Source organism: Talpa europaea (assembly GCF_964194135.1).
Source record: "Talpa europaea genome assembly, chromosome: 2".
Lineage (NCBI taxonomy): Eukaryota > Metazoa > Chordata > Mammalia > Eulipotyphla > Talpidae > Talpa > Talpa europaea.
In genome coordinates this window covers 135,146,212-135,167,225 of record NC_140068.1, presented here as the reverse complement: position 1 = coordinate 135,167,225, position 21,014 = coordinate 135,146,212, and the positions used below count along the sequence as shown (strand labels likewise).

Here is a 21,014-nt window from a genome sequence, read left to right as displayed (position 1 = left end):
ATCTCAGTATATGATTGAGTTTAGGAATATGGTCATTATAGGTGTTATGGTGAAGATAAGATGATGTCACACTGGACCAGTAAACAGTAATCCAATAGAATATGTGTCCTTATAAAAAGGGTAAATTTGAACACAGAGATCATATCATGAGACATTACTTTAAAAAAAGAGACTGGCATGATTCTTCTACAAGCTAAGGGAAAGCCAAAATTCCCTACAAACCCCAGACACTAGGTAAGAGATGTGGAAAAATGATCATTTATAGACTTTAGAAAGAACCAACCTTACTGACTCTTTGATCTTGAATCCCTAAATCAGAACTGATGTTCAGAACTGTGTGACAATAAATTTTCAGGCTGATCAATTTCCTTTCACGATTCTTGTAAGATAAATTTGATAGCAATTCTCTAGTATGTGTTTTCCTGGGAATGTCTTTACTCAGCTTCAGATTTTATGGTTTTGCTAAATACAGGATTCTTATTTGAAAGACATTTTCTGCTTTTTCTGTCATTTCTGACAGATACTTTCAGCATTCTGAGCATGAGATTCCATTGTCTGCCGCCAATGTTTCTGCAGAAAAGTTAGTTGGGGGGCCCCCATGTTGGTGCAAGGGCTTGAGATGCAGCAGTGTGAAGCTCTCCACAGCCTCTGCGGTATGATTCCTATCCCTGGCCAGGGAGATGACCCACATGGTGCAGCAGACCTCTCCTGTCTGCCCGCTGCTCCCCTCAGCAGTATACTTCCATCGATCTGCCAGTTCTGTTCCCCATTCTGTGTCTCGTGAATCCTCTCACCCCCCACACCTCTGGTCTATACCCCAGATCTTGTATGCATAAATAAATTTTTAAAAAAGAAAGATTTAGTCCAAATTTCATTTATAAAATGAAACAAAAGTTAGTCGCTATCCTTTTATTTCCCTTGTAACTCATAGGTCATTTTTTTTTTTTTTGGCATCTTTCTTTCAAGATTTTTTCTTTTATTTGTCAGCATTTTTACCATAATGTTTCTATTTGTGGAAGTTTTTGTATTTACCCAACTTGGATATTATAGAGTTTTCTGGAGATATAACTCAATGTTTTACAGAAAATTTGTAGAACTCTTAGTTATTATTTTAATATTATTTAGCATTCCTTCTCTTTAATGGAATGTTCAGTTTATTTTTCCTTATTCATATTTGGCACTTTAGTAAAATGTAAATATAACCTTCATGTACAAATGTAAGGGTTAATTTTATGTGTCAACCTGAATGAGCATACAAAAGGCAGATATCCAAAATCTAAAAAAGGAATTCACTTAACAAACAGAAAACAAATAATCAAATCAAAGCATGGGCAGAAGACATAAGTAAACACTTTTCCAAGTCAGAAAGAGAAAGACAGACACACAGATCTGTATCTATATCCATGTCATACACACCCAACCACCCACACACACACACACACACACACACACACATCCCAAAGGGAGAAACTGTGTTTTTATTAAGAAACATAAAAATATATATGGTAAGTCCGTCAGCAATCTGTTGTAATGACATAAAATATATGTATATATATATATATATATATATATATATTCATCTATGACCCCAGTTCCTTTCATAGAGTTCCCAAACCCTTGAGTGATAGGATTCAGCAGAACTGCTTTTTAGTCATATTAATTCCTTTTCATAATATTTGACTTTATGGTAATGATGTGATGCATTGTGGGAACTTATGTAAATTCAGGTTTCCAGAGAAACCACTGTGTGATTAGAAGGTTAAAACATTTGCCGCATCCCTCACCTCTGACTAGGAGAGAGATATTTTAATCAATCTTGTCTATCTAATGCAACCACCTGTGATTTTCAACAATGGGCTTCAAGGAGTTCTTTGTTGAGCCCAAGTTGGTGCTGGGAAGGTGGTGTGTAAAGAGGACAAGGAAATTCTGCTCTTCTTCCCAAACCTAACCGGTTCTGCATCATTTCCATGTTTCTTATTTGTGTTCTTTATAAATCTGCCAGCAATAGGGCTTCCCTCAAGGGGTTAAGACACCACCTATGAAGATATTCGCAGCCACTGCAGCATGAGTTTGATCCCTGGAGAGCTACCCACATGGAGCAGCAGACCTCTCCTGTCTCCCCCACTGCTCCCATCAACAGTGTATTTCAGTCAATCTGCCTGTTCTATCCCCCCTCTGTCTCTGGTGAATCCTCTCACCGACACCTCTGGTCTGCACCCCAAATCTTGTATGCATAAATAAATCTTTAAAAAATAAATAAATATGCCAGCAGTAGTAAGAAATGCATATTCTTGAGGTCTATGCGTCACTCTAGAAAATTATTGTATGGAAAGAAGTGGAGTTACCAAATAGCAGCTAGTAACTTGGAAGCATGGGAGGCCTGGGCATTCAATTGGTGTGAGTAGAGGCTGTCCCATCAAAGGGAGTCCTCAACCTGCAGGGTTTTATAACCAGAAGCTTCAGGGTCTAACTCTTGTTTCAGAACTGGAATAGTGTTGACAAAAAATGACACCTTGTATTTTGTGACAGGAGACAAGAAAAAACTACTAAGAAAATTATCTCTTAAGTGTGAAAGTCATTAAGAATTTAAAATGTTACATTAGAAATATCACTGAAATTCAATAAAAGAAAGACGTAAGGAACACATGATTAATAAACACACAATGCCTATTAAAAACAAATGAAAATAGGGCCTCCCTGATGGCGCAAGGGGTTAAACACCACATTGTGAAGCAGTCCACAGCCTCTGCAGCATGATTTCAGACTTGGATCCCCCCTGGCCAGGGAGCAACTCACATGGCGCAGCCGACCTCCCCTGTCTCGACCGCTGCTCCCCTCAGCAATGTATTTCAGTCAGTCTGCCTGATCTGTTCCCCACTGTGTCTCTGGTGAATCCTCTCACCCTCCACCTGAAATCTATTTTGGGCATTTTTAGGATTAGAAAAGGTAACAATGATAGCCTTGGATAAAGACATACTGTGTAATAATGCAACGCATAGTGTCAACAGTTGTATTGGGGCTTAGCATTGAAACAATGAGTTTATTTCCATAATAAACTTTCCTAATAGACAAACCATAGACCTCCCCCCACACACGGGTTTTTAAAAAAATGGTTATTTGATACTTCTGGCTCAAAATGAAATTAAACTTGAATTCAGTGGTATAAAATTAGGGGTAGATTATTTGCTTCTTTGGCAGTAATCTGTTGGTATTTACCTTATTTTCAGATAATGGAAATGTCAATTAGACTTTTATAATATTATCTAGATGTGAATTAAATTAATGACTTGTTAACATAATATTAGAATTAAAATGTCTGTTTGTAGTACAGAATATAACACATTATAATATTGCTAAAGAATCTTACTCAAAAGACATAAATAAGCTGAAATTCCAGGTAGCAAGGTATAATCATTAAGTCAAATCAACAGAAAAGTACTCTGCAGGAATAATCAATGTAATTGCATTTTTGGCCCCAGGATATTTACCAAGGACACCAAATGCCCAGGGCACCAATACTCTGTCCCAAAGAGATGTCATAGTCTAACCTCCAGTGGCCAAAGAAGAATTGAAATGAGCTGACTTTTTTCTACAAAGGTCACATTTTTGTGACTGTGATTGAATTGCAGAATTCAGCAATCCGAAGTAAGTGTCAGCTGCTCACACTGACAGCGTTTCCTCCTATTGAGAGAAAATGTTCTTGACTATGCTCTGGTGAGTTTCCCCAGTTTTTATAAAAATATAAATTACACAGAATAATGGAAAGCCCATAAGTTACTGGTTTTGAGGGGGTGAGAGAAACAGCCACTGTAATTCAGCTTGTTTAATATGAAATAACAATGTATGAGCTATGATTATTTTAATGGAAATCAGAACTTTAGGAGATGACAGTGTAAACTCCTTCCATTCTGGAAACATTTTGTGGAGTGCAATTCCCCCCTCTGTAGAAAAGACTTTCTGTAACAGTCATTAGAAGGAAATAAGCATGAATCTTCCTTGTATATTTGGATCTTATAATAGTGACTAGTATGAGCTGGGAGATGCCTTCCACATCAGAAATCACAGAAAAACTGTTCAGTATGTTCAAGAATTTTTTTAAATTTATTTTTTAAATTAATTTGTTTCTGCATACAAGAGCTGGGGTACAGGCCAGAGATGCAGGGGGGTGAAAGGATTCTCCAGAGACAGAGTCGGGAACAGAACAGACTGATTGACTGAAATATAGCGGGAGAGACAGAAGAGGTCTGCTTCACCATGTGGGTTGCTCCCTGACCGCTGGGGATCAAACTCACGCTGCAGAGGCTGTGGATAGCTTCATAGTGCTGTGCTTAACCCCTTGCATGACCAGGGAGCACCTTGTTAAAGAATTTTAAAATTAAGAATAGATCAACTACCTCAAGTGTAACAAAACAATAACGTTTTCCATCTTCACAGAGCAAACGTGGAAAAGAAACCATAGATAAAGACTGAAAGATCACAATAAGAGATTTGCTTCTTGTTGTAACCAGTCACCCAGCTTTCTGATTTATTTTTATTCTTAGAGGGATATTCTGAAGTATACAAAATTGAATATTTTTAGAAATATAGAAAAAAAGAGTAAAAATAACTGGTAAAAATAATTACATATGTGTATATACTTAGCAAAGATTTTGTTATATTTTAAAAACTTTACATTCATCTTAACATTAAACATTGCTTATAAACATGATTATCCATATGAAAGTGTAATAGAGATGCTCGATCTTTTTTTTTTTTTTAGATTTATTTATTTATTTATACAAGCACTGGTTACAGTCAGAAGCACAGCAGGGTGAGAGAATTCACCAGAGCCAGAGCAGAGAGCAGAACAGGCAGAGTGAGGAAATACAGTACTGAGGGGAGCAGCGGGCGTGGCAGGAGAGGTCTGCTGCGCCCTGTGGGACCTCGCCGGTGGCCGGGGTTCGAACCGGCACTTCAGAGGCTACAGGCAGCTTAGCAGCCCAGTGCTCAACCACTGCACCACCAGCAGAGGCCCAAGAGATGCTCAATCTTGAATGCCTCCTTTTATAAGAAAAATTTGGAGACGATGAACTAGTAGAATTAAAAATCCAAAAGTTTCTGGATCATCACTGATGAAGATTTCATTGAAGAAGAAAATTGACCATATTTATTGACTTAAAGTGATATAATTTAAAAAAAGACAAAGAAATCTTCTAATAATATCTAAGAACCAACAAAAATAATATTTCAAGTCCTTAATTTTTCCTATTTCATACTTAGAATCACAGACATTTTGGCTATAAAATATTGTGTTAACTAGATATTTATAAGCCATAAAGTGACAAAGTCAATTTTACACACCCACATGCTCACAAATACAGTTGGGTTACAGTGGAAATTATAGAAATAGGTAAATATATACAAGTTATATGTTTAATCATAAATATATTTAATCATAAATTTATCCATAAATATAATCATATATAATCATAAATGTAATCATAAATATAACTACATGTATATTTTCTTTTTTTTAAAAGATTTATTTATTTTATTATTATTATTATTTTTTTTTTTATACAAGCACTGGGTACAGTCAGAAGCGCGGGAGGGTGAGAGAATTCACCAGAGCCAGAGCGGGGAGCAGAGCAGACAGAAGGACCGAAGTACACTGCTGAGGGGAGCAGCGGGCGGCAGGAGAGGTCTGCGCGCCATGTGGGACCCTCCTCCGGTGGCTGAGGAGCAGCCGGGGATCGAACCGGCGCCGAAGAGGCTGCGGGCAGCTTCGCAACCCGGCGCTCAACCGCTGCGCCACCGGGGAGGCCCTACATGTATATTTTCAAGATATATTAAGTTTCAAGGACATAAACAAAAATTACATTTAATTCCATTAGATTGCCACTGGATAAATTATTGACAATAGCAGATGTAAGTTAATGAAGACCAACTATATACTTCTGGGTAAAACAAGAAATATTTCCAGGTGTATCTAATGAATTTTTTTTTGTTGGCCTCAGTAACAGGAAAATAAGCAACATTCTCCCAGGTATATAAAAATGGAAGCTTTTTGGAGACTCCAAAATCCTCACCTGGTAAGTTTCTGTTGCAAAAGTTAATGCCTGGATGAGAAATTGTGACATTATAATCTCTAGAAATGTCAGTCTTCATCTTCAAAGTGTTTGTTCCCTCAATAGTATTTAAAATAAAATGACTTGATTTAATTTAAGTCTTTGAACACTGAAACATGCACACATACTTGTATACGAACATGCAAACACACACCCACAATAAAGCTGAGCCAGTTTTCAAATTTTTATTTTTATTATTTATGTATTTATTTATTTTAATTTTAATTATATATATATATATATATATATATATAAAACATCATTCTTCACTCTTGCACAATGTATGTTTTCTCCTCTCAGGTATAGTCCCACAAAATGGTCACCACCAACTCACCTGTGCACCATCACCATTATCCCTTGTGCTCTTCCATCTCCTGTTTTGATCCCTTTGCCTCCCCCTCCCCTGTAGAATGTCTCTGATTTATAGCTGCCTGTTGATTTTGTTTATTTATTTATTATTTTTTCCTGATTCCTTATTTGGTTCCCCCCTATATTCCTCCTATAAGTGAAACCATCTGATATTTTTCTTTCTCCTTCTGGCTTATTTCACTGAGCATAATCCCTTCCAGCCCCATCCATGTTGCTGAGAAGGGCATGGGTTTAACTGTTTTTGATTGTTGAGTAGTATTCCATTGTGTATATATACCACATCTTGATCTAATCATCTATTTGGGGGCTTTAGGGTTGTTTCCATATATTACCTTTGGTAAATAGTTCTGCAATAAACATAGGGACATTACCCTATGTTTATAGTCATTACCCTATGTTTACAGTTATGTCTAACAATGTTATTACAGGTAGACCAAGGATTTCAGTTTGAAAGACTTTCCTGTGTATCTTGGGTCAGGCTAACAAATCTGTAAACCAGCAATAAACACAATCATTCCCTCACAATGCAGAAATAATTACTGTTGTTTTATGTTTGATTTTCTTATACTTTGTTTCTCAGCTTATTCCATTCCTATGTATTTACATATCTTCAGAACATAAAGTGTAAATATTTTTATGTCATCCAAATAGTGATTGTATCCCATTCCAGAAAAAATACTTTATAATGATAATGTTCAAGGCCACCTAAAATAGTATTATGAAAATGAATATTCTGTTACATTTTTATAATTTGTCAATATTTTACTAATGCATTAATTTTTCTTTTTTTTAAAGATCTATTTATTTATTTATTAGAGATTTATTTATTTATACAAGCACTGGGTACAGTCAGAAGCACAGGAGGGTGAGAGAATTCACCAGAGCCAGAGCGGGGAGCAGAGCAGGCAGAAGGACCGAGGTACACTGCTGAGGGGAGCAGCGGGCAGCAGGAGAGTTCTGTGTGCCATGTGGGACCCTCCTCTGGTGGCTGGGGAGCAACCAGGAATTGAACTGGCACTGCAGAGGCTGCAGGCAGCTTCGCAACCCAGCGCTCAGCCGCTGCACCACCGGGAAGGCCCATAATGCATTAATTTTTCATGCACAGTTTTTTATGACGAAATATTATCAGAGGACTTACTTAAAATGTTTCTAGTTATAAATTTATGCAATTTAACTTGCAAAATGTTTCAGTTTCTGCTAAACATTTTACTCTTTTCCAGAAAGAATGCACAGATTAGACCATTCTAGCTACATGTTTTAGGTGATTTATTTATTTTTATGAAATAAGCAACCCATTCATTATTTTAATTGTATTAATTGGGCTAATTAATTTTAATTGTATCGAAGTAAGCATTTATAAGACTGTGCACGATTTAGGGTCTAGGATGACACCACTCAGATATATGTTACCACTACATTTCTTCATAATTAAAAGCACAGTGTGTTTTTTATACTTAATTTGTTACATACAAAAATTGTATTTTGTAGTTGTTTTACATTAAACGTTAGATCAAATGATATTTTCACATGTATATTAGTTACATTATTTTCATTTAAAAATACACTGAAAGATGTGTTCTATTCCGTTTCCTATGCAAATTAATATTTTAGGCATATTTTTATGATACTTTATGATAATATAACAGTTATTTACATATTATAAGAGCATAAATAAATAATGCCAATTTGGTGTTTCATAAATTCATTTATTTATTGAAAAAACAAATAGTTACAAGAAAAAAACATTAGGATACTAGCTTTTATACTTAAAATTGTTCAACTGCAATTTTAAAACCGTATCAGTTGGAGTCTTATAAGAATAGATATCAAGATTAGTAGAAAACAATGGTAGATTAGAAATATTCATTTTTCATTTCATTTGATTGAAATGGGAAATAATCAATTTCATCATCATCCTTATCCATGTTTCCATGCCTGAATGTAAGTAATTAAAAATCAAAATACATGAGCATTAGTATAGAGAACTCCACTCACATTTATGATGAAGAGGTGATTTCTTCAAGTAATGGCTTACCTAACTTCATTTAATCCAGGTGGGTGAGGTGGTTAGGTGTAGAAATTTTCTTTCCAAAATTTCCATCTTGTCTTGCAGCCAACATCACTGGGAAATTAAGAAGGGCTATGGCTAATCTCACTCTGAGTGGGTTTCTTCTGATGGGATTTTCAGACAAGCCTGAGCTAGAATTTGTCCATGCTTCCCTGTTCGTAGTCCTGTACATGGTGGCAGTAACTGGCAATATCCTCATTATCACTGCAACTTCCGTGGACAGTAGTCTCCACTCACCCATGTATTTCTTCCTGAAACATCTCTCCTTTCTGGACCTGTGCTACATTTCTGTGACTGTGCCAAGGTCCATTTGCAACTCTTTGATGCATAGTGGATACATTTCCCTTGGGGAATGCATAGTGCAGTGTTTTGCTTTCATTCTCTGTGGTTCCGCTGAGACAGTCATACTCACGGTGATGTCTTATGATCGTTACGTTGCCATCTGCCTTCCACTGCGCTATGAAATCATCATGGATGTACGCACCTGTGTTCATGGAGTTGTTGGTGTCTGGATCAGTGGGATCATAATTGGAACCATGCACACAGCTGCCACTTTCTCCATGCACTTCTGTGGATCCCCTATGATTTACCAGTTCTTCTGTGACATCCCCCAGCTCCTGAAACTCTCTTGTTCTAATCAGTACATCACTGAAGTTGGGATCAGTGCCTTTTTGACACTCGTGGGCTTTTTTTTGCATCACCTTCATTGGACTGTCCTACATCCAGATATTCTCTACTGTGCTGAGGATGCCATCTGCTGAGGGCAGAGCTAAGGCCTTTTCCACTTGCCTTCCCCACATCGCTGTTGTCATATTATTCATTTCAACCAGTGCATTTGAGTTTCTCAAGCCACCTTCTGACTCTCCAAATGCACTGGACATTTTGTCCACTATTATTTACACAGTTGTACCCCCAACACTCAACCCAATGATCTATAGCCTGAGAAATCAAGCCATAAAGGCAGCTTTAAGAAAGATTTTCCAAAGCAGAAAAGCTGACCTCTTTTGTTGAGGTACATCTGCTCTTTCTCTTTGGGAGGACAGTTCAAAATATAATGGGAAAATCTTTGACTTAAATAAAATGAGACAAGTAATCCAAAGTTTATGAAAGAATTAAGTCTAGTTAATCAAGCCCTGGCAAATCACCAAATAGGTCTGGAAATGCTGCTCAATCTCTGAGCTTTGGGATGAGGATATTATACAATTTGCAAGGCAACCATGTCAAGGATCTGGGCAGGTGTTGGGTTAATGGATCTAGCTGATTTTTTCTAAGCAGTGAGGAAGACAAGGAAAGTGCTTAAAACTTACTCTACTTAGAGCTTTCTCTTCTGGGAAGTGGGAGATTCAAACCTACCATAAACCTTGAAGTCTGTCTTTCTTTGAAGTTACTGATATCCAGAAGGAATAGTTTCCAAAAAGCTGCCTTTTCCCAAAGGCATTTTCCTGTGCACATTTTATTCTGGACTAGACCATTACTTTTTCATTTTTTATCTGAGACTTTTGAGTCAGAGCCAGGAAGAGACTTTTATTTGATTAACCAAACACAAATATACACAAATATGAATTTGAAGCGAAATAAAGAAATGAACAGTGGTAAAGTTGTCATGTCAGAAAGTTGTCATAACTATATGCTAGTTAAAAAACAAAAATATCATTGATATAACTCAGTAAGTTTAACTCCTGTAAAGCAGTAGATTAAAATTTCACCCACAGAACCAGGTGTGAAAAAATGTCATACTTTTACCCAAGCTAACATCATCTCTTCCCTGATCACTTCTAACAGGATGATGGAAAACAGTAAATATAGGTTTCTTTTGTCATTTGTCCTGTGTTATACTAGAATATGAGATTTCACATACTGATCAATTGATGAGAATCACCTGACACTCAGCACCCACTGGCCATGCAGAATCCACTGAGGTCTGTCAACTTCAAAGGCCTCCATGACCAATAAACTGAGGTCACTTTTCAAAATCTTATTATCCCATTTCTTTGCCTCTTTTTTTTTTAAGATTTATTTTTATTTATTTCTACAAGCACTGTGTACAGTCAGAAGCCCGGAGGGTGAGAGAATTCACCAGAGCCAGAGTGGGGAGCAGAGCAGGCAGAAGGACCGAAGTACACTGCTGAGGGGAGCAGCGAGCGGCAGGAGAGGTCTGTGCGCCATGTGGGACCCTCCTCTGGTGGCCGGGGAGCAGCCGGGGATCGAACCGGTGCGGCAGAGGCCGCGGGCAGCTTCGCAACCCAGCGCTCAACCGCTGCGCCACCGGGGAGGCCCATTTCTTTGCCTCTTAAGATGGAATGAATGACTGACAATCATGTAGGAGGAATCTATGGATTACAGAAAAATGTGAAAATGTGAGTGCCTTTGAAATACACATAGCTAAATGCTAAAATGACTCAAAGAAAAATAGAAATACTATTAAAAGAATCATATGTGGGCTTCCCCAGTGGTGCAGTGGGTTGAGTGCATCGCTGTGAACTTGTCTACTGCCTCTGCAGTGTGGGTTTGATTCCTAGCCAGTCAGGTAGATACCCACTTGGCATGGCAGACCTCTTCTGTCTCGCTCACTGCTCTCCTCGGCAGCATCTTTGGTCCTTCTGCCTGTTTTGTTCCCCACTCTGTCTCTGGTGAATTCTCTCACCCTCCCACACCTCCGGCCTGTACCCCAGTTCTTGTATAAAAAATAAATAAATCTTAAAAAAAAGAATCGTATGCTACCAAAAGAATAGACATTGAAAACTTGTTAAAATTACTTAAAAATAAATGGATGGATTAATCATCAAATAAAGCAAGAGAAGATAGAATTAGTAAACCAAAGATTATTTTCAAATGTAAAAATAAGATCTTCCACACAATCACCAATTGAAATGTTTGATAAAACATCATGGGAGTGAAATTGAATCATTACTGATAAAAAGTAGTCTAACAAATCTATTAAAAGTTCCCAAACATCATTTAATCTATTTTCTCACACTTTTGAGGGCATGGGCAACAAGCAATATTGGAAAAATAAGAATTTATTTTGCCCAGAACTTACATAGATACAATTCTTTTGGTTTGAGGAACAAATATTGGCTAATTGTATGTAAAATGAATTCCCAGGTAAAATACCTATTAAAACTATAAAATAACAATGACAAAATTAATAACTATAGTAAAAGCTTAAATGTTTGTTTGCTTTGATAATCCATTTTAAAATAATTTTGCATAAAGTGTGAGGTAGAAGTGATATCCAACAGATTCAGTATCTTACATTTTAATATTATGTAAATTCCAATTGTGCACAATTATAAATCAGCTTGTGAATATATATACCATTAAAACTGTGATTCATCATTCTCCATTGAATGCAAATGCTTTACCAGAATAACCTACTCCTCTTTCCCCTTTCTATCTGGTAAACAGTAATTTGCCCAAAAGTGTTTTTTTTAATTACTTTGTCTGTTTGGTTTCTCTATATACCATATGTAAGTGAAGTCCTACTGTATTAGTCTTTCTGTGTGAGTGTCACTAAGCATAATCCCCTCAGGGCCACCCATGCTATGGCAAATAACAGGATTTCAGCCAGAGGACATTTGAGTAGGACTCCATCATGTGAAGAGGCCACAAACTTGTTAGCTAATCATCTGTCCTGGCCACTTTGGTTGTTTCCACTTCTTGGTTATTGTATGATTCAGTGATTTTGAATATTTTGGTAATTTTCCAGAAACAGGATACTTAGATCATATGGAACTTCTATTTTTAATTTTTGTATCTTTTCTTTATTGAGGTAACATTGGTTTACAGCATGGCTCATGATTTAGGAAAATAAGGTCACACCTCCTCAGACATATGTTAAACACCATGCCACATCAAACCCCCACACTCCTTTACACTAGACCTTGGGTTCCCTCTATCTCTTTCCACCTTCACCCTCTACCCCCTTCTAGTAGCCTCAATATGGCAGTCATGTTCTACAGTTTGTTTTGGTAAGTTCTATCAGTTCCTCTTTTTAATTATATTCCACATTAGTGAACAATCTCGTGTTTTTCTTCCTTCTTCTAACTTATTGCACTTAGCAAATTCTCCCCTATAACACTCCCCTCCCACCCCAAGTTCATCCAATTGTTGGGACTGACAAGATTAATCTTTTTTTTAATATCTAAGTGATATTCCATTGTGCATATATACAACATCTTCTTAATACATTTCTAAATCCCTAGGAATTTAGGTTGTTTCCACAACCTGGCTACTGTAAATAGTGTTGCACTAACCAAAAGAACATGTATCCCTTCAAATATGTAATTTTGTATTCTTCATGTAGCTTTCTAGGTGTGTAATTGCTAAATCATATGGTAGATCTATTTTTAATTTTTAAAGAAAACTCCCTACTGTTTTCAATAGGGAGTAACAAGACAACATTCTCACCAACATTGTGCAGAGTTCATTTTTCTCCATATCCTCACCAATATTTATTTTTATATTATGCAGTCTCATAGTGGTGAGGTGGTATCTCATTGTGGTCTTGATTTGCAATTCCCTGGAGATACTGGTGAGGTACAATTTTCCATACCCTGTCAGCAATCTGTATATCTTCTTTGGAGATGTGTCTATTTAGCTCTTCTGCCCGTTTCTGTTTGGATATTTGTTTCCCTTTTTGTTGAGTTGTAATTATTTTTTTTGTACTTTTATTTTTTTAAATAAATTTTATTTTTATATTCCCCAAACAATTGCAAGCCCCTTATTTTGACCCCAATCCTTCCACTCTCCGCACCCCACACCCCATAGAGTGTCTCCGGTTCATAGTTGTTTGTTGATTTTGATTTTCACTTTCTTATAGTTATACATTTTCCTGGTCCCTTAATTAAGTTTTCTAGATTCCGCTATGAGTGAGACCATCCTGTATTTTTCTTTTTTTTTCTGGTTTATTTCGCTGAGCATGATCCCTTCCAGCTCCATCCGTGTTGCTGCAAATTGCATGTGTTTATCTTTTTTGAATGCTGAGTAATATTCCATGGTGTATATGTACCACATCTTCTTGATCCAGTCATCTATTTTTGGGCATTTGGGTTGGTTCCAAAGCTTAGTTATTGTAAACAGTGCTGCTATAAACATAGGGGTGCAGGTGTTCTTTGGAACTGATGTTTCTGTGTCCATTGGGTAAATACCTAGCAGGGAATTGCTGGATCATATGGAAGCTCTATGTTTAGTAGGTCCAGAAATCTCCACACAGCTCACCATAGTGGTTGGGCCAGTTTGCACTTCCACCAAAGTGCAGAAGATTTCCTTTTTCTCCACATTGTCGCCAACATTTGTTATTGCTAGTTTTTTTTTTTTTTTTTTTTAATATGTGCCATTCTCACTGGTGTAAGATGGTATCTCATGGTAGTTTTGATTTGCATTTCCCTGATGACAAGTGATGTTGAACATTTTTTCATATGCCTGTTGGCCATTTGCATTTCCTCTTCAGAGAAGTTTCTTTTTAGCTCTTCTGCCCATTTTTTGACTGGATTATTTTCTTTGTTGTTGTTGAGTCTCATCAGCTCTTTGCAGATTTTTGTGATCAGTCCTTTATCATTAGTGTTGGGTGCAAAAATGTTCTCCCAGTCGGTGGGGTTTCTCTTTGTTTTTGTTATTGTCTCTTTTGCTGTGCAAAAGCTCTTTAATTTGATGTAGTCCCAGCTGTTTATCTTTGCCTTCACTATCACTGCTTTGGGTGATGTGTCTGTAAGGTGTCTTTGATGTGCAAATCACGTAGTGTTTTGCCTATATTTCCTTCTATATATTTTATGGTTTCAGGACTTATGTCTAGTTCTTTAATCCATTTTGAGTTGATTTTTGTGTATGGTGTGAGGTAGTGGTCAAGCTTCATTCTTTTGCATGTAGCGACCCAGTTTTCCCAGCACCATTTATTGAACAAACTTTCTTTGCTCCAATGCATAGTCTTTGCTCCTTTGTCAAAGATTAGTTGACCATAAATCTGTGGGTTTATTTCTGGATTTTCTATTCAATTCCATTGGTCTATGTGTCTGTTCTTGTTTCAATACCATGCAGTTTTGATGATTATGGCTTTGTAGTAGAGTTTGAAGTCCAGGAGTGTGATGCCTCCATTCCCTTCTTTTTCTTTTTCTTTTTTTTTTTTTTTTGTTATTTTTCAGGAGAGCTTTGGCTATTCGGTGTTTTTGGTGATTCCATATGAATTTCATCAATAATTGTTCTAATTCTTTGAAGAATGACATTGAAATTTTTGTTGGAATAGCATTGAATCTGTATATTGCTTTTGGTAGGATGGCCATTTTTATAATGTTTATTCTTCCAATCCATGAGCAGGAGATTTCTTTCCATTTTTTGTGTCTTCTTCTATTTCTTTTAACAGTGTTTTATAGTTTTGTTTGTATAGGTCCTTTACCTCTTTGGTTAGATTTATTCCAAGTATTTGATTTTTTTTGTTTCAATACCAAAAGGGATTTATTTTTTTATTTCTTCTTTAGATTTGTTGTTTGTGTATAGGAAGGATACTACTTTTGCGTGTTGATTTTGTATCCTGCCACTTTACTGAACTGATTGATGAGTTGAATTAGTTTTTTTCTGTGGAGTTTTTGGGGTTCTCTATGTATATAATCATATCATCTGCAAATAGTGATAGTTTGACTGCTTCTTTTCCTCTTTGGATTCCTTGTATGTCTTTCTCTTGTCTTATTGCTCTGGCTAGGACTTCCAGTATTATACTGAAAAGCAGTGGTGAGAGTGGACATCCTTGTCTTGTTCCAGATCATAATGGAAATGATTTCAGCTTTTCACCATTGAGAATGATATTGGCCATTGGCTTGTCATAGATGGCCTTTATGATGTTGAGGTATATTCCTTGTATCTCAAGAATTTCAAGGGCTTTTATCATGAATGGGTTTTGCACTTTGTCGAAAGCTTTCTCGGCATCTATTGATATTATCATATGGTTTTTATATTTCTTTTTGTTGATGTGTTGGATAACGTTGATTGATTTTTGGATATTGAACCATCCTTGTGTCCCTGGAATGAATTCTATTTGGTCGTGGTGAATTATCTTATGGATACATTGTTGGATTCTGGTAGCTAAAATTTTATTGAGGACTTTTGCATCAGTGTTCATTAGGGAGATTGGCCAGTAGTTTTCCTTTTTTTGCGTTGTCCTTGTTCGGTTTTGGTATTAGTGTAATGTTGGCTTCACAGAACGTGTTTGGTATTGTCTCTTTCTTCTCAAATTTTTGGAAGAGTCTGTGAAGTATAGGCACTAATTCGTCTCTGAATGTTTGGTAGAATTCATTTGTAAATCCATCAGGTCCTGGGCTTTTGTTTTTGGGGAGGTTTTTGATTACCATTTATATTTTGCTGCTTGTAATTGGTCTGTTTAGGTGTTCTATTTCTTCTTTATCTAGCTTGGGGTGATTGTAGAGTTTTAGGAATTTGTCCATATCTTCTAGGTTGTTGAACTTGTTTCCATATAACTGTTCGTAGTAGTTACTGATTATTCTTTTGATTTCAGCTATGCCCATTATGATTTGTCCTCTTTCATTTATGATCCTGTTTATTTGTGCTTTCTCCCTTTCTTCCTTTGTGAGCCTGGCTAGGGGTTTGTCTATTTTATTGATTTTTTTGAAGAACCAGCTCTTGGTTTCATTGATCTTTTGGATTGTTTTTTTAGTTTCAATTTCATTTATTTCTGCTTTGCTTTTTATTATTTCTTTTCTTCTACTGGTGTTGGGGTTTTTTTGTTGTTTTTTTCTAGATCTTTGAGCTTCGAGATTAGGTTGTTTGAGTTCTTTCTTGTTTCTTGATGTGAGCCTCTATTGCTATATATTTTCCTCTTATTACTGCTTTTGCTGCATCCCATACATTGAGGAAATTGGTTTCCTCTTTGTCATTCAATTCAAAGATTTTTTTTTTAATTTCTCCTTTGATCTCCTCATTAGTCCAGTCGTCTTTCAGTAGTGTGGTTTTCAATCTCCATGAGGTAGGAGAGATCCTTGCCTTCTTTTTATGGATTATATCTAGTTTGATGCATTCATGGTAGGAAACGTGGTTGGTATGATTTCAATCTTGGTGTATCTGTTGATGTTTGTCTTGTCTCCCAGTATTTGATCAATCCTGGAGAATGATCTGTGTGCGCTTGAGAAAAATGTGCACTCCTTTTTTTGGGTGTAGTGTTCTATAGATGTCTGTTACGCCCAAGCACTCTTGATCGTTATTTAGAGCTTTAGTGTCTTCACTTATTTTTTGTCTCATTGATCTATCCATTGTTGATAATGGTGTGTTGAAGTCTCCCACTAGGTATGTGTTTTCTCTGATGTCTGTTTTCAGAGATGGCAATAGTTGACTTATATATTTGTGTACACCTTCGTTTGGTGAATATATGTTAATGAGTGTTATTCTTGAAGTATTGTCCCCTTGATCATAATGTAGTGACCATTGGGGTCTCTTTTTATCTTTTTGAGTTTGAAACCTGTTTTATCTGATATTTGTATAGCTGTTCCTGCTTTCTTTTTTTGGTCCATTTTCATGTAGGATTGTTTTCCATCCTTTAACTTTGAATATATTTTTATCTTTTGTAGCTAAATGTGTTTCCTGGAGACAGCAAAAGGTTGGGTTTTGTTTCTTAATCCAGCCTGCAACTCTGTGTCATTTTATTGAAGAGTTTAGTCCATTTACATTTAGAGTTAATATCGATATGTTAGCATCTGTATTTGCCATTGTGTTTGTCTTTCCTTTGATTTTATTTATTTATTCTTTTAATAACTTATTTTTGGGGGCCTTCTTTCATTGTTATTCGTTCCTCTGAGGTTCTGGCTTTAGGACTCCTTGTAGCATTTTTTTGGAGTGGGGGTTTAGTTGTAATGAAATTCCAGAGTTTCTGTTTGTCTGGGAAGATCCTTATTCTTTCTTCATAGAAGAAGGAGAGCTTTGTGGGGTAGAGTATTCTTGGTTGGCATCTGTTTTCTTGGAGTCTGTTGACTATGTCCCTCCACTCTCTCCTTGCCCGTAGTGTTTCTTCAGAGGAGTCTGATGTCAGCCTGATTGGTTTTCCTTTGAATGTTATCTGTTTCTTTTTTTTTTAATTAATAAATTTTGTTTTTATATTCCCCATGCAATTGCAATCCCCCCATTCTGATTATTTTTCCTTGTCCTGGATTCTTGGGAGCTTTACCATTATGTGTCTTGCTGTATTTTTCCTTTCGTCATGGAAGTTTGGTTTTCTTCTTGCTTCTTGTATATCAATTTTCAGCTCCTTCTTCACGTTTGGGAAGTTCTCTTCAATTATCTCCTTGAATATTTTCTCTGTTCCTACATCTCTCTCCTCTCCTTCTGGGATTCCTATAACTCTTATATTTCCTTTCCTCATGGAGTCAGATAGTTCCCGAAGTTTTTCTTCTGTCTTTTTCCTTCGTACTTCTCTTTCCTTTTCTGCTTTGGTTCTTTTTATTTCTATGTCTTCAAGAGTACTTTTTTGTTCTTCCATTTCATCTATTCTGCTTTCATTGCTTTTCCCAGAGTTCTTTAGTGCCTCCATTAATTCTGTGATCTCCTGCATTTCTTTTACTTCTCTCTTTAGGGATTCAATTTCATTCTTCTGATCATTGATTATTTTTCCCTTATCATTGTTTTCCTTTATGACTTCTGTCAGTTTTTTAATCGTGACAATTTTAAATTCTCTTTCTGGAAGGCTGAGAAGTTCTTCCAAATTACTGTCGTTGCAATTTGGGGGGTGGTTTTCTTTTTGTGGTGTGCTTTTTTCTGAGGAGTTGTTAGGTTGCATGTGGTTCTTCTACTCCCTACTGTCTGTTTTCTAATTTGTTGTATGCATTGTGACACTGTGTTGCTGGGACTGGCCGGCATCTTGCGTGAACTTCTCCACTCCCCTCTGGCTCCTCCAGGAGCCAACTGTCGGTTTCAGGCAGTCTTTACTGAAGAAATTTCCCTGTTCTAAAATGCTGATGCAGGGACATGCTCCCCTGCATGCCTGGTGTGCCCTGGTGGTGTGTTCCCGCTCCCCCTCTGGGCTTGGACTACAGGCCAGAAGGAGCCTGGCATTTTCGAACTTCCCAGCTCACCTCTGGCTCCTTTGGGAGCCTTCTGCTGGTTTCAGGCAGCCTTTACTGGAGAAATGTCCCTGTTATAAAATGGTGAAGTGGGACAAACTCCCTGCGCACCTGGTCTGCCCCTGCAGTGGATTCCTGCTCCCTTTCTGGGCTCTGACTGCAGGCCAGAAGGGGCCTGGCATGGGTGAACTTCTCAGCTCACCTCTGGCTCCTCAGGGAGCCTTCTGCTCAAGTTGTAAGTATTCCTCACATATCTTGAATATCACAGAGATTCCAAAATCTCTTATATGAAGGAATGTATGCAACCTATGTTAATCAAACTTTGATTTACAGTAACTAAGGTACGGAAACAACAGAGCAGTATTTTAAGATTGTTCACATACACAGTGATGTACTACCCAGCTATGAAGAAGATAAACTGTTGCAGTTTGAGAAAACAGGATGGAATAGAGGGACTTATGCTAAGTGTAATAAGTCGGAAGGAGAAAGACAACAGACAGATGATTTCCCTAATGTATAGATAATAGAGAACAAAAAAAAAAGGAACTGAGAAAACTAAAACAAAACACAAAAAATGTGACAACAGAATTGAGGCAACTAGATGGGGAAGAAGATGGAGGAAAATAAGAGGTATACTACTCTGGGTACTTTGATGGTGAGTGTAGGGTGATGATATACATCTGTTGGGGTGTAAGCCCATTGTCCCCCTAAATCATATACAGTGTTACAAATCATTGTTATGTCAATAAGGAAAAAAATAATTCAAAATAGAAATTCAAGTTATTTCATTTCTCTGTATAGCTAAGGAAATACGAAATCATTAATTCATATAGATATAGATGCCACTATATTTATTGCAGTATTATTAAACTACCCAAAAGCTAGAAACAACCTAAGTGTCCAGGAAAAGATAATCAGCTACAAAAGGTACAGCCTACATACACAGTGGAATACTACTCAGGTGTCCCCTGGCTGAAATCCTGCCATTTGCCACAGTATGGATGGCCCTGAGGGGATTATGCTCAGTGAAGTAGCTCACATGGAAAGGACTAATACAATAATATCTCACTCATTTGTGGTATATGGCGGAACCAAACAAACAGATGAAATCAATAATACAAAAATAAACTTTTGGACTAATAAATGGTTACTAGAATGGAAGGCTGCAGAGAGGGAGTTAATCAGATAAAAATGTATCAACTGTATGGAGAAGGAGCAATTGAGCTTTAGTAATGAATTTAATGCAATATAGACACAAACTGATTTTTAATCATGCATACTTGAAACTCACATAATGTTGAAATGCAATGTTATTTCCATAAAGAAACACTCATGTATTTAAAAAATATATACAAAGCCATTAACAGAATTATATCACAGAGGAGATGATTTTTAAAGACTTACATAAATGCAAAGAGTATTCTGGGCATGGATTGAAAGATAAAATTTGTAATTTTTTCTAAGTATAGGTTGAATGTCATGGCTATCAAAATCTCAGCATGTATGTCAGGGAATTGGAAAGCTGATTCTAAAATTTGTATAAATATACAAAGAACATAGAGAAGCCCAGAATATCTGGAAGAATAGAGTTGGAAAACATACATACACTAATATAATAAGGTGCTGTGAGACTACAGTATTTCAGAGTTTGATATTCTAGACAAGAACGCACACATCCATTGAATAAGATATGGATTCTATTGGCTGTCACTTTGAAAAAAAGGAACCACAACATCTACCTTATGCAAAAATAATCTTAAAATGCATTAGTGAAAGCAAAGGATGGACAGTAAAACTTTTACTATAATTATGAATGTTTTTCTCATTCTAGAGTTTCAATTAGTATTGTACTGGTGGATTTATTTCACATAAATTAGCCAATATCTATTCCACAAAACTAAAGATTTATATCCATAGAAATTCTGGAAAAAACAACATAAATTATTTTTTACAATATTGTCTTTTGTCCATGCCTTCAAAGCATGGAAAATGATCAAACGATGTTTGGGAACTTTTATAAGTCACTGTTAGATTCTCTTTTGCTATTGTTTATGATTCAATCTCTTTCTCATGATGTTCTATCACTGCTTCATTTGCTCATTTGGTGAAATATATTATTTTTACATTTGAAACCTTATCTTTCAGTTCATCAGAATTAATGGAACGTGATGTGATGATTAATGCCTGCATTGATTTTAAAACTCTGAACACTTCACATTATGCTCATATATGTACTTTTCCAATGTTTTTCAAATATATTAATTTCTGTTAGCATTGATGTTATTAATATGTATAGTTCTTTGTATTCTAACATTTAATAACATATATCTGAGGCACTCACAGATTATTTAACCATCCCTCCCTAATGCATGGCAGTTGAGCCATTTCAACTTTACAGAGGCAAAGAAATGGCAT

At 36.5% G+C, this 21,014-nt stretch overlaps 1 pseudogene across 1 annotated transcript; it reads left to right on the top strand.

Moving 5' to 3' along the window:
• The first annotated feature begins 8,618 nt into the window (after window positions 1-8,618).
• LOC311167701 (olfactory receptor 14J1-like) lies at window positions 8,619-9,555 on the top strand (annotated as a pseudogene). The gene has a single exon. The product of its transcript is annotated as an olfactory receptor 14J1-like (transcript).
• Window positions 9,556-21,014: the final 11,459 nt, after the last annotated feature.